This window comes from Lepisma saccharinum, chromosome 9, assembly GCF_977018435.1.
Source record: "Lepisma saccharinum chromosome 9, izLepSacc3.1, whole genome shotgun sequence".
In the NCBI taxonomy this organism is placed as follows: domain Eukaryota; kingdom Metazoa; phylum Arthropoda; class Insecta; order Zygentoma; family Lepismatidae; genus Lepisma; species Lepisma saccharinum.
In genome coordinates, this window is record NC_139237.1 from 46782109 (window position 1) to 46796214 (window position 14106).

At 36.2% G+C, this 14106-nt stretch overlaps 1 long non-coding RNA gene across 1 annotated transcript in view; it reads left to right on the forward strand.

Annotated features, from left to right (window-relative positions):
- Positions 1–8774: 8774 nt before the first annotated feature.
- Positions 8775–14106, forward strand: part of LOC145992656 (uncharacterized) — an 89055-nt gene continuing 83723 nt past the window's right edge. The window contains exon 1 of the long non-coding RNA XR_014442192.1: positions 8775–8824. This is a non-coding gene — a long non-coding RNA (uncharacterized LOC145992656). The remainder of the gene's footprint in view (positions 8825–14106) is intronic.

The following is a 14106-nucleotide window of genomic DNA, read 5'->3' on the forward strand; positions in this document are numbered from 1 at the left end:
ATAAATCCAAATAAATTCAAAACAGTAAGATGCACCCACACTTATACTTAGTAAGATCACCCAAATCTTATATAGGTGGAAACAAACAAACAATAATATGCAAATAAAAATACAATAAGTTAGATATTAGCAATTTAATCAGTATCTTAAAATTGTAGAAATATTTTAATACTTCTGAAATGACATATATTTATTTTCAATAATCATGAGTCACTTACATATTTAAAAAAAGCATGAATATATTGTTGATGATCACATCAGCCATATAATTGTTAGAGTTGGGGAGAGACTGGTATGCTACTAGAAATTAACAAGTCCTAGTTTTCAAAATTATTTCGTCGGTCCTATAGTTGATTTAGTTTTCTTATAAATTGGTTGACTGGTATTTTTTTGTATTGGAACCCCTCTCCGAAGAGGTATGGGAGCAGTACTTTTTATAATTTCACAATAATTAATATTTTATTACTGATACTAACAAATATGCTTAAAATATTATTAATTTTTTAACAATTATATTCCCGTTTTAGTGGTAGATTTTCAGTAGGAATAACCAAGTCTAAGAAACTACGTTACAACAGAAGGGTTATATGCGGATGGCAGGATATTCTAGGTAAGTAATACTAAGTTTTACCAATGCAAAAATTAAGTCCAGATGAAGCAAATCTTAAATTCAAAGTAGCAATGTATGCTTCATGGAATATTTACATTTAAACCTAGCTTCATATTGTCTGTCCTATACAGTGACCGCACATTAATGGGGCCAAAATGAAAAGTGGAGGGTCAGAGCTCAACCCTTGATCCTCCTTCTTCCATCGGAAGGCACGATAAATTAAATTAGCCCATATTTAGATGTATTTGAAGTGTGAACATGCCCTAGGAAATATTTAGCCTCCATCTATCTCTCTACTCTGTGTTTTCTGGCACAGTCTATGATACAAGACTACAAAGTTTCAACAATCTACAGTCACCTCAATCTTAGTCTTATTGCAAAAAGTGTGCTTTGTTAGATTCTTCGAGCACGTTTTACCTGAATTTGAGGGAAAATTGTATTGCTTGATGAATATACTTCTATAACGCCAAATCAATTTCTCTGTAGCATTTTAAAACCACGTATACTATACACCAATATAATAACTCTGATACCTATCAGTTCACGGTAGTTTGAAAAAAATGCACCTTCCATTGTTATAACCTATTCACTTGATAACCACTCACCTGTTCAAATCTTCGTCTCGACGTAAGGACGTCATGGGCCATACATTTATTCCTCCCAGTAAGATGCCTAGTTCAGTAAGTCGTGTCAATCCCTATTAATTAATTAATTAATCCATAAGATTATATGTTTATTTTATTAAGTCTCTCTGAACGCTTCACGTTGACCAGGGCATTCACTTGTTTTCCTCAGTTGTCTCAACCTCTGAGGCATGTTTACAATGCATTGTGTTGTGCCATGCAAACCTCCTGAGCATTCAGGAAACAGGTAATACTTCTGGTTATAGAGTCAGCGGTTTGCATGGTAGCAATTAAATAACACGATTCGGCATAGAGGAAGAGCTCGATGGCCTAGTAATATAGAGGTGAGACAAGCTGAGAGGGGACTGACTTTTGGCATTGAGTTGAGAGAGACGAGGTGGTCAGCAAGGCAGTAGATCAGAAGTGGAAGGACGCTTTGGTCAGCATAGTGGAGAAGCTTACAGAGGACTTCGCTTATTTTAGTCAGCTCACTACTTCAGATAGACAGGTAATTATCCTAACACCCAGCCATGATTCAGGTTCAACGGTTCACAAAGCCCAACGACTGACCATTGCTTTTTTGTAGTTTAGTTTATTAGTGTGATTTTGTACCTTTCGCATTGCCAAGCGTTAACTCGTCATGCCAATGACGAGTGCACTCATCAGAGGATGAATGATTTACATTATGATTACATGATGAGTAGTTTAAATTACCCATTGATTAATTGGTTAACAGTTTAGGTATTCATAAGATCCCACGAACTTTAAGGTTCGCTACGAAGTTACTTGATTTTCTTTAGGGTTTCGGTTTTAAAGTAGTTCACACAGGCCTTTAACGAAGAACAATATCCTACGGAATAGTAGATTTTGCCGTGTAAGCTTTGGTGCTAACACATGCTCACATTTTTACTAATTTCCTTGCTTAAAACAAGCATTAACTCTTAATTTAAAAGATACAAACTGCTGAATGTATGCTCCTCATGTACACAAGTTTCATTCAATATAATTCCTCAACTCTAATTAACAAAAGTACTTAAGGATTTCATGCCGATAAATATAGAATCAAGTATATTAGGATAGTACGTAATAAAAACCACCTTTTATGTATATTTCAGTATCTTATGGAGGCGTCTTTGGAGTTTTTCTTGGAGCCAGCCTTCTGAGTGTACTAGAATTCATATCTTTCTGGTTACTTCAACCCATAAAGCTTATTATGCTATACAAAACAGAACGGGATAAGAAATTAAAAGAAGAAAACCTCAAGTCTAGAATTCTAATCGGAAGAAGACATTTCATCTCGACTAATGTAGATCATCAGATTATAGAAACGGATAATCGAAATTTTTACACTTTTCCTATTCTCGAAATAAGAGGAATGATACATGTGGTGTTATGTACTAATCTTAATGAATATTTTTAATTTTGTTAACGAAGGAACAGTGATACTGTCATTGACTCCAGGCTAACAAGAACCAAACACAAGTGCATTGGAATATCAGACACTGATTAAATTTATTATTTTGTAAGAAAATGGAAAAAAAAATTGTCATAAAAATATATGAACGATTACACCTTAATAGAGCTAAAATAGTTAACAGGTTAGTACGCTCACATATCGTAAAAATATATTAGTATATTGAAATACTGTAACTGATTTTCAGTCATTCACTAATTCATAATATGTAAATTCCCTGTTGAACGATGATGTTTTTCACTGGTTCACAGTTAAAGGCTATTAAAAATAATGATAACGCTAATTCCAAAATTGTCAATATGCTTTTATTTGAAAAATCCAGTATTTGGAGGCACTTTAGTCCAAAATAAATCAGTCAACATGGTAAAGTATTCTAGCGCATTGTTTCTCAACTGCCGGGCCGCGACCCGATACCGTGCCCTCGTATCAACTATACTGAGCTGCGAAAGGTTCTGCTGAAAGTGGTTGACAAATATCATAATTCGAATATCATATTTGAGTTGTGAGTTTTCGATTTTTAAGTCCATTTTATGCACAAATGTACTTATCAGGACTCGACCCAGAGTTTAATGTGGGACGCGCGCCACTATGTGCCTCCATCGGATATCGAACCCGGGATCACTTTATTACAAGAAGACGGCGTTACCACTTCGTAATCCTTATTTATATTTGTCAACAATCCTACACACGTAACCAAACTATTACAGTATTCTCTTTATGATTATACTGGAATGTATTTATCAATTGAGTTGGTGTTCTAAGTCGACTTTATGCACAATAAGGCTAATCGGGACTGGACCTACAGTTTAAAGTGGAATCCGAACCACTATGTGCCTCCGGTATTTATCAATATTTAATTTAATAGATACATGTTAATTCATGCATAAAATCTTAAATATGCTAAAGGTATTTACGAGGAAAATTCTTCGGCTAAGGGCATTGACTTAAAAAATACCGGGACATGGTTTCACAAAAGTTGAGAACCTGTTCTCTAGTGTTTAGGTCTTCGCATTATTCAGGCTGGAAAGTCTAGTGTATATAGTTTGAGGTTAGTGCATATTTTCTCATGAACAACATGCCTCTCCCAAGTTTCAATAATTTGCACAATTTTTACAACGCGAATTATATGTAACAAAGTCTCTTGTTACGTTTTTTCGGTTGACTAATAAACTGATTAATGCAATTATATCGGTACCATCATGCAAACGGAGCAAAGAAACAAGTCTTGCTTGCCGCGTGTCGCGTGCATCTTGTCTTTTCGGTGTGAAACTCTCGTGTCGCATGTCACGTGTCGCGTGTCTCTTCGGTGTGAATTCTCCCCAAATATTCATAAGTTTCCGTCAATTCAATAAACGGCCAATTACTTAAGGTACTTTGACATGAAATGAACGTTAGTTCGAAAACTATACATTTACTGCAGTTATCATGATCACTGAAATAATTGATGGCTTCCACTTGTTCTCTCCCCACCCTTCTGAAACACTCACTTTATTTCAATGTACGATTTGTACCGCACCTTAGTGGAACTAATTACCAAATTGATGTTAGTTTTGTTTCTGAAACTCTCAAGATTTCTTTACAATATTGGAAAAATTAGTAAATTGTTGTATTCATCGATTCCAATACCAGATCATTCATCTCTCAATTTGATACAAATATTGTGGTCACAATATTTGTAACTTAGCCCCAATATCGGTCATTCAGCTTATTACAGAAATGATATTTCAAAGTTATATCTCGAATGTTGAATTTCGTTTCTTAATGTACTGAAATATAGCTACTCTAGCCAAATCCGAATAAAATTTGAATTTGTTGCCCCGATAGGAAATAATTTTTGCGCCATCTTGAAAACTGTTGATTACTTTCTTTTAAATGTAAAACCTACGAATATTCATACGTACCTCCAAGTCTGTATAGGATATACCCTACACTCCTTCTGTGCAAGCAAGAGACTCTGAAAATCACAATTCATTTTAGGCGAAAATCTCTCTTCAAATGTACAACGATTCTACGTGTACTCACTTATAACTTAAACTTCAAAACCAACATCATTATTGTTCCAAATATTTCCTACTTCCATTAATCCGTTCCTATCAATTTTTGAGAAGTGATAAATATATCACTTAATAAATTTCGTTGCCAGGTTAATACATGCAGGATAGTCTACTTGTTCATCTGATGCTAATTGCCTGTGACGCTCCCTCTCAATAATGTAAGAGTTATCGAGCTACAAGAAAGTGTGACAGAGATCTCTAATTTTACAATCCACCTGCCGACAACAATTAGTAGTAATAATGTTACTTTCATTTTCGTCAACTTGCAGCGCTGAATATAGTAAGGTGTTTACTATAAGCAGTCAGAGCTTTGGTGTTCAGTCAAGAAGTTGAAAACGGTTAAATCTACGAAATGGGGCTTAATACGAGTGCTAACTTGGAGAGATTCTTTATGTACTGATATTCACCTTTTTTATGTATGTGCAAGTGTTATAGCTCTTGTACTATAAATCTTCGAAACCCCGGAATTAATTAAAAATCACCTTGTATTTTACACTTTCCTGGGCTTGGCAACATGTTTTGCCATTCAGTGAAGTCTCTCCACAGGACTTCGCTGTCAGTTAACGGGACGGTAAGAAGAAAACTGAAAGAAAGTGTGGTGATTTTGTTGAATGATTAATTGTCTTTGTTTATTTTACTTCGCTTTTCTGCCACTTTTGGATAATCGGGACGGTGGGGATGAGTGATGATATGATGAAATTGATGAACGAACACTCACAAATAACCCCGTTGCACACGCCGGGATTCGAACCCGAGAGACTTGGCATCGTAGCGCGCTGTGATAAACATTCATGGGTGGTTCTTCACTCAGCATACAAGAGGTTTTGAGCATGAAGAGAAAGGAACATTATTTTAAAACTTCAAGAGAGTTCTTTGAAATAATGTACTATGATAATATAAAACTTTGGTGAAAATTGTAATCGAAGTGATTGGTCCTTTTTTCATAATGTGGCTATAACAACACTCAATATGGGTATAGGCCCCTTAACTAAAACGAAATTTTGGACAAATCCCTAAGAAGAAAATAAAATATGTTCGTTAGAAACTTCCTTATTCATTTTTTAAAACTAATTCATTTAATCATTATATAACAAAAAGAACTTTACTTTCTCCGACGATAACATTTCCTTACCTATTAAAAGCTGAGCCTATAAAGGGCACTCAGAACGCACAAGAACTAACACAGTAAAACAAGACTCCCATGAGGATTATCCTAGCCATGGATCCAGGCGCCACAGCCTCGTTGGCCTACAAGAAGTATTCGTATAAAATATAGACAAATATCAAGGTGAGGGGTGGTAATGAAATTACACGATTCGTTTCTTTTACTCAACGTTTGTCTAACGTTGTTTTAAGCTTACACTATACGCACAGAGGTTAATGAATTGATTGATTGATCTTAAAATTTTGGGTGCGTTAGTACTTAGGCTATTTTGCACCACTAAACTTATACGGGGTCTAGCCCCTTACATTTTCTTAATAACACAACTGTAATGTCGGAGACTAAAATATTCTGACTTCAATTAAAAGATGGTGCTGTAAAGGGACACTAAGCTCGAACATGTACAAAACATAAGATAACACGCACACAGTCCTAAGGAAAGTAAAATAAATGTCAGAAGGTCAGACGCCAGAGCCTCGTTAGTCTGCAAAATGTTGTCCAAGGTGTACTACGTGAAATTGACAATTGACAATTGGGTTGACAACTGGGTTTTCTACGTGGGTGGCTCAACCCTTACATCGCACAAAGTTAAATCGGAATTGGATCTACAGTTACTGGGTGATAGCGGTAGAATTGCACTTTCGGCGAAGCCGTGTGTACCGTGTTCTTATAACTGTTGCAAGGACAATTTACCTTGCCATATACGCACGAATAACGTGTCATTTACAAAATGTGATTGTCACTCTTCCGTATTGAACGTAGAACATTCCTGGGATAAGTGTTTAACGATTGACAAAGTTCTAACATGTGCTGTGGCAGACGCTTGCGTAGTGGAAGAATGTTTCTTTTTGTAATATAGATTGTGACGAGTGTACGTCGTCTGCCAGAGGAATTCGTTTCAAGAATATGGTGAGCCATACTGTAATCATGAAGACCCTCATTTTATACACATGTTATATTTTATTGTTGACAGTGAAAATAGGAGTACAATCATTCCACAGCTTCCTCATGTATGTAAATTGTGTGCTTAGCTTACGTGTGCAAGGTCTTACGGAGTGAATATCTTTTGCGTAAGATTTACTTTCAGAAAGCCTCAGTGAAGAACTGTCATATGATTACTTCCACTGTGATTATTTCTCTTTGAGTGTCTAACATCGGAGCATTACGTCACGGAGACTAGCGGAGCTTTCATAAATGCATTGTATGTGTGTGTGTGTGTTTTGTGGCATTTTCTTGAAATTTTACTCAACAAAATTATATGAAGTTAATTGCTGATTTTTACATATTATGAAATAAAGATTCTGTTAAGTCGCATATCATAAAGTTCTAACGTGTTCCAATAAAGAATAGTTTAAATAATATTGAACATCACATAAATATATCGGAAAATTGATTTGGTATGCCATTTAAGTGATACGAGTCAACTCTCATCAAGATGGAAAACACGTTATATGAAAATTTCAGGTGATTGAAAAACCATGGATTTACTGACGTATGCACGAGGGGAGCTGATGGGGCTACAGCCCATTCCCGAAATTTTGTGAAAATACAAGTTTCAAATAAAAACAGTAATGAAAGCAGGAAAATACAAGCGGTAAGTGCAAACGTCCATTAAAAATATTCCGATTACCATTTTTGTCTTTAAAACTAAGGTTAAAAATGAAAATTAAGAAATACAGCTTGTCCGAAAAAGAACTCCGGGATTTCAACCACGAGTAGGCTACATTATTCTTGTTGCATAATACCATGGTGTTTTTCGTCTTGACGCGACAATAAAGTAGGGTGACCATCCGTACTGATTTTCGCAGTACAGTACTTTCTTTTGATGGGCTGTCCTGCAGAATGCGAACCCATGTATAAAATTAAGATATGTCCTTTCTGTCACATATCTCCTGCGAAATGTCCTGATTTCTACTCCGGTCTCCGAAGTTCAAATATTTATTTTCTATTAATATTTTCATTTGTCTTTTCCATGTCAACTGTTTATGCAGAACATACTTTTCTGTTGTGGTCGAGCTGGAGAGAATGAACATCCGGTTAGAGCAATGCGAGTTACCACGGCAGAGAACAGGTTGTAGACAGTTGCGAACAAAAGGGTCAGGTGGCGCCGATCGGTCCAGTTGTTGCGGGGTGCGTAGAGTGCAAATCTTGTTCCTGAAGTGCACGTCTCGTATTTCAATACTGTCGGGTGAAGATGCCTCGTAGGAGGAAATGTGCATTTAATTCAGAACTGAAATCTCTTTATCCATTTCTTAAGAGTCAAAAGCGATAGTGATGTTCACTGTGAAAAATGTTCACGTGAGTTTTCAATTGCAGACAGTGGAAGGTCTGAAATAACACGACATCTGCAAACCGCAAAACACAAATCTGCCGACGCTGCTGCTCCATCTAGTGCTACTCTTTCTACATTTTTTTGAAACACAAATTTTTGGCCTAAAGAACAAAAATTGGTAGCAGCAGAAACGTGTTTTGCATTTCATACAGTGCAACACAATCAATCGTTTCGTTCTACAGACTGTAGTTCGAAACTTGTTAAGAAGTACTTCGAACCACAATATGCTTGTGCAAGAACAAAATGCGAAGCGATCGTGACAAATGTGAAAAGCCCCTATGCAATTGCAGAGCTTCAGAAAGAGTTGGATCAGGTAAATTACATTACAGTTTACACAGATTCGTCGAACCATAAAACTACGAAATTGCTTCCATTGTTGGTGCGCTACTTCCTTCCTTTGAGCGGAGTGCACGTTAAATTTCTGGATTTTCAAGATCAGTGTGGTGAAACGTCCGCTATTGTGTCTTCCTATATCCTGAAGACATTAAATGAATACAACATTGAAACTAAAGTTGTTGGATTTAGTGCAGACAACACCAACTGCAAGTTTGGAGGAGCAGCAAGAAAAGGTAAAAAAATGTTTACAGTATTGTTCAGGAATGCTTAAACAAATCAATTGTAAGTGTAGGTTCTTCTGCCCATATAGTGAATAATTGTGTACAAACTGCGATGGACTGTTTACCGATTTCCATAGAAAGTGTGGTGCACAAAATATACCCATATTTTTACATATATATACTGTACAATACGTGAACATGCTTTACGTGAATTTTGTGACTTCGTGGAGATTGAGTTCTCAAAGTTTCTTTCTTATAGCAAAACTAGGTGGCTGTCTTTGTTGCCAGCCGTAGAGCGCATACTTAAACTCTATCCAGCATTGAAATCATACTTTCTATCACAGGACAAGTGTCCCACAATCATTAAAATGTTCTTTGAGGACCCCCTATCTGAAACATGGCTTTATTTTATCCATTTCAATGCATCACTTTTTAATGATTTTGATCACTTTCTAGAGGGTCAATATGTTTCTATGATAGAAGGTTCTGCATTGATTGCAGAACTTAAACAAAAATGAGTTGACAGATATAACTGCCTTTTTTGCCTCTTTGAGTGTCGAGACAACTTCAAACAAGGATCTCAAGAAATGTGGAAAACATTCCACGAAGTCAGAATTATGACTGAAAATATTTTGAAATATCATGTATCAACTGCACGCATTCCTCGTTTCAAACACACTTCTCTATATTTCATCTCTGTTTTCCCACTGATTTTCTACTTACCCATTTAAAGATTTTTTAAAATTCAAATTATGTGATGCCCAAATTGTAAGATAATTGCGATTCTTTTTCAAATTCATAGTGAATGACGGGCATAAGTTTAAAATGTATGACATGGCAAGAAAAGAAAATACGTCTGGCACACGTTAAGACCACAAGAAATTTTCCCATATTTACCTACACCACGAAACAGAAGGGGCAATCGAAAAGATCTAAGTGAGTTAACATTCTAATTATGCAAACATATATGTCTGAGAAGATAACTGTACAGCACACAGCGTTCACCAAATGTTTAAAGAAAATGACATTTGATATTAGATAACCTAACTTACACAAGGCATTTGTTAATTGCATATGGAGATAGGTGAAATTTCATTGTTGCCTGTACACAATTAATATTTATGAAATGAAACAGAGTATTAAGAAAATTCTGTACGTTCAAAATACGTACAGTTCATGCTATATCGCAGACTACAAAATATTTGTAAAGACTAATGAAGCTGAAATTCTTTAAATATATATTTATAATGTTAATTGCATATTTTCTCATTGGTGATTTGTTCCTTCTTCTAATCAATTTACTTCTTTCTTCATTCACTTTGTCCGAGAGCGGTATACAGGAAAGAGCAAAAGAGAAAGAAAAACTGAAGCACACAGCATATCCCACGTTCTGAGAAGGAAAATTTGATGAATGATGAAATATTTTGATGATGATAGAGGAAAGGTCACATTCGTCGTCCTGTCTGTTCAATTTTCCTTTCGGTTAAGAATCGTGGCATGTAGAGAAGAAATTACGTTTGTGTTGGAATTATATATTCATGCATAAATATACGGAATAGTACAAAAAGTGGTTCCAGTTAAGAGTGTAGCCAAGGTGTAGTGGTTAATATAATTGATTGAAATGAAAGAATAACATCCTTAGTTCAATCTACGTTGTTAGTTTTTCCCTTCATGTTTTACCATAAAAGTATATTGTAACATTTGCAATGGAGACGTGAAGGTTCAAAACATGTTTTCACATGAAAATCATACATTTTAATATTGTTGAGATTAAACACACTAATAGCACAATGACGCCTGTTATTATGCTCTCTCTGTGTCTTTATCATATGCTCTAGGATTTACAAGAATGTTGTATAATTAATTCCCCAATTCGTTGTAAGGTAACTAGCCATCTCTGAACTTTTTTTCTTCCTAGTAAACTAGGAATTGATTCTGTGCATATTCAGACATAAACAGAATGTTCCTGGTGTTTAACTGAACCATGAAAATGTCATTTTTTAAAAAAAAAATCCTATTTCTTACCAAACAAATAGTCAATACATCGTCAATGCAACCACAACATATGGCATACTTTTATTCCTGCGAAGAATATAATATACATATAATAAAATATCCGCATCGAAGAATTAATGCGTTACATGAACTATGAAAACATATACTGCATAATATTATCTATTCATAATTCTGTTTATTCACCCTTTCCATTTCTACTGCACTCGTGGTATGTACAGAGCATTTAAAGTTCTTTGTTGAAAATATACATTTGCAACATTTTGTTAAAATGGGCATTGTGGTATTAAATTATATTGACCTAGAATCGGACAATCTTCGGATTACTAGGTCAAGAACCAATAAGAACGACGAAAAATTCTGTCACGTACCCTGTGGATTGGATTGAGTTGGTGTTTTAAGTCCACTTTATGCACAGTAAGGCTAATCGGGACTGGACCTACAGTTTAAAGTGGGATCCGAACCACTATGTGCCTCCACCGGGTATCGAACCCTGGACCCCTTAATTACAAGGCGAGGACGCTACAACTGCGCCATCGGTGAGGCCCTTCGTACCCTGTGTAAAGAAATTTGGTAGTTATTTGTTCTTCAGGGATCTGTCGTAATCCCATGAGCCATTTTTGATATTTTGTATCTCTAATTAACCTTGTAAAAATTACGTACACAATTTCCCCTGCATATCCAACATCTGTGGTGAGTATCTCATAGGTTATAATTTGTTCACAAATATGACAAACCGAAACGATAATGTGATACAGGTATTATTTATGGCATTGGCGTCGTTGATGATAATTGTGATATTGATATAAATTGATAGCTGCCGTCAGTGGTAGCAGAGAACAATTCTTCAACAAATCAAAGGTTACAACTTTCGGTTTTTCCTAAAATTATCTAAATTATGGGTTTTACAAGATTATTCCTGCAATTAAATAAAAATATTTCGTGTAACCTTAAGCAGCGTCGTCTCAAATGGCAGAGCCGCCGTGTCATGGCACTACCCTCAGAAGAAACGAATATCTCGCCAAAGTATTGTTAAATTAATACATGTATAATTTACAGACAAGGACATTCGAATCTGACAATCGGTCAAGCTCATGGTGGAAAGACTTGGGTCAAGCTGACGACCACTCCAACCTACAAGCACGCATCGTTAGCTGTTTCGTATAGCCCGACACATGTATCTCTGCCGTGCGATGCGCGACCCAACTCAAGAAGCAGTGTTGCTAATGGAGCAGGTAGAAATATCGCTGCAGTGCGTCGATGCACAGCTGTTACGTACAAGAAAATTAGAGAATTCAGCTCTAATGTTCAGATTTAAACGTCATGCATTTTACTAGGACTAGGATTAATATATAGTAACAAGTGCTTTTGTATGTATATGCATATGGACTAAAGATTCGCAAAATATGGACTAACACATACGTAAAATTACCCAAAATGCTGCAAAGAAGACCTCTTCTTAGTGATTCCTTATTTGAGTGATTTCAAACAAAATAAACAATTTATTATTTTCCATTGCATTAATGCACTGGTGGTGTTCTAACTGTTCACTAACCCTTCTACACTGGTACGGAACTGCAACGACAGATAATACACGAACGACAGACACTACCACTGCTTTGAGAAAACATGGAAAAAAGTGTTAAACCCCGACATGTAGACCACAACCCTCCTCCTCAAGCAGTATTATTGCCTCTCTGTGATCGGCGACAGTCTGTTGCCTTTGTAGTACATTTACAAACAATGCCGGCTTCAACAACAATAAGAAGTACATATACTGCCAACTAGACGATAACCTGCGCGGCTTTTTCTTTTGCTATGCTTGTCACCCGTCAAAGCATGGCAATTTTAACACAGAAAACAATATGCATCGCATTAAACAGTAACAATGACAGCCTCCAGTATGCAATTCCTACAAGAACACGTGCCGCAGCCAAGAGTTGAAAAGCTCAAGAAGCAATGCAATTTATTTCTTAAAATAATTCCAAAATTATGAAATATGAACAATTTGTGAAATAAACCTGTTGAAATATGTAAAAGTAAGTATATTTTCCTTAAATATGTAAAAGTATGTATTAAAGTTAGAAAAATGGAAAACTATTGACACACTATACTACAAACATTAGTAATCGCAAAGATATCAGAAAAATTCAGCGATATTTCGTCAAACTGAAAGTATGTATTTACCTATAAATCCTAGCCCTGATTATAACCAGTAGATAACACTTTGACAGTACTGGAGGCATTATGAAATTTAACGTTCATCAACAAACAGACACTTTCACATACGCACACGCAATACACGCACACAACGTCAAACCGCTCAAATACTTGAAATAATATTATGGTGCTTTCAATCCAACAAAACTCACCACCACTTTGTCTTTCTCCTTGAGTGATAGAAATACTGCTTCCTTAATACAGTTGGCAACACTAGTTACTAGCTAGCCAATGAAAATGCAATGTGTAAAAGGAGCAACCATTACGTCATGCTATGTTGCCACATTAACGTCCCTGTCGAATGGTGTGAACCGCGAGCTGGAGCGCTATTCAATTGTTTGAAATTATGTTTGCGCGAGGGTGTCCAAGAATGGAATGATATATTGGTAACAATGGCGAAGGTTGGCGAGCAGGATAGAATACGTGATGCTAAGAAGGACCGAAACAAAACTAAAGTTGAGATCTGCACCGCGGCAGAGATAACTGGGTCGGGCTTTAACCTCGCGAGGCCCGAGCCTGACCAAGTTGACACATGTGCAGAGGGTTGAAGAAGTCTCAGCTGGAAACTAGGTGGGGGTGGGGGGTAGCCATGCTGGTCATAAGACACCACCTGAGATCGTTTTCGCTTGGAGCGACGAGGGACATAGTTGCCACCTTTGGAGATAAATCGCTAAATATGACTGATTTGTAAGGCCCGTTGGGAAGTAATTCGTCAGAAAGGTACTATCTACTTTTCTGCCTACTTTTGGAAAAACATTTAGATATAAGATAGATGCATCTAAAATCCATCTAGACTTTTATATTTTTTAGATAGTAAAAAATTCTATGGTGATGCGAGTACCCTTTGACATATCGATAATTTATTTGTCTAGGGTATTTTCGACATTCAGTTGGAATAAGTGTGCATGAGGAAGGAGGAGGTGAGAGGATTTGTTTTTCCCTTCCTCTTGTAATTGTGTTTTTAGGGAAGTGTCCTTTAGTGTATAAGAGATTGATTAGTGAGTGAAGATGAATCGGATTAGTGCGTTATTACTTATTACACACTGTTTTCCACATTAACA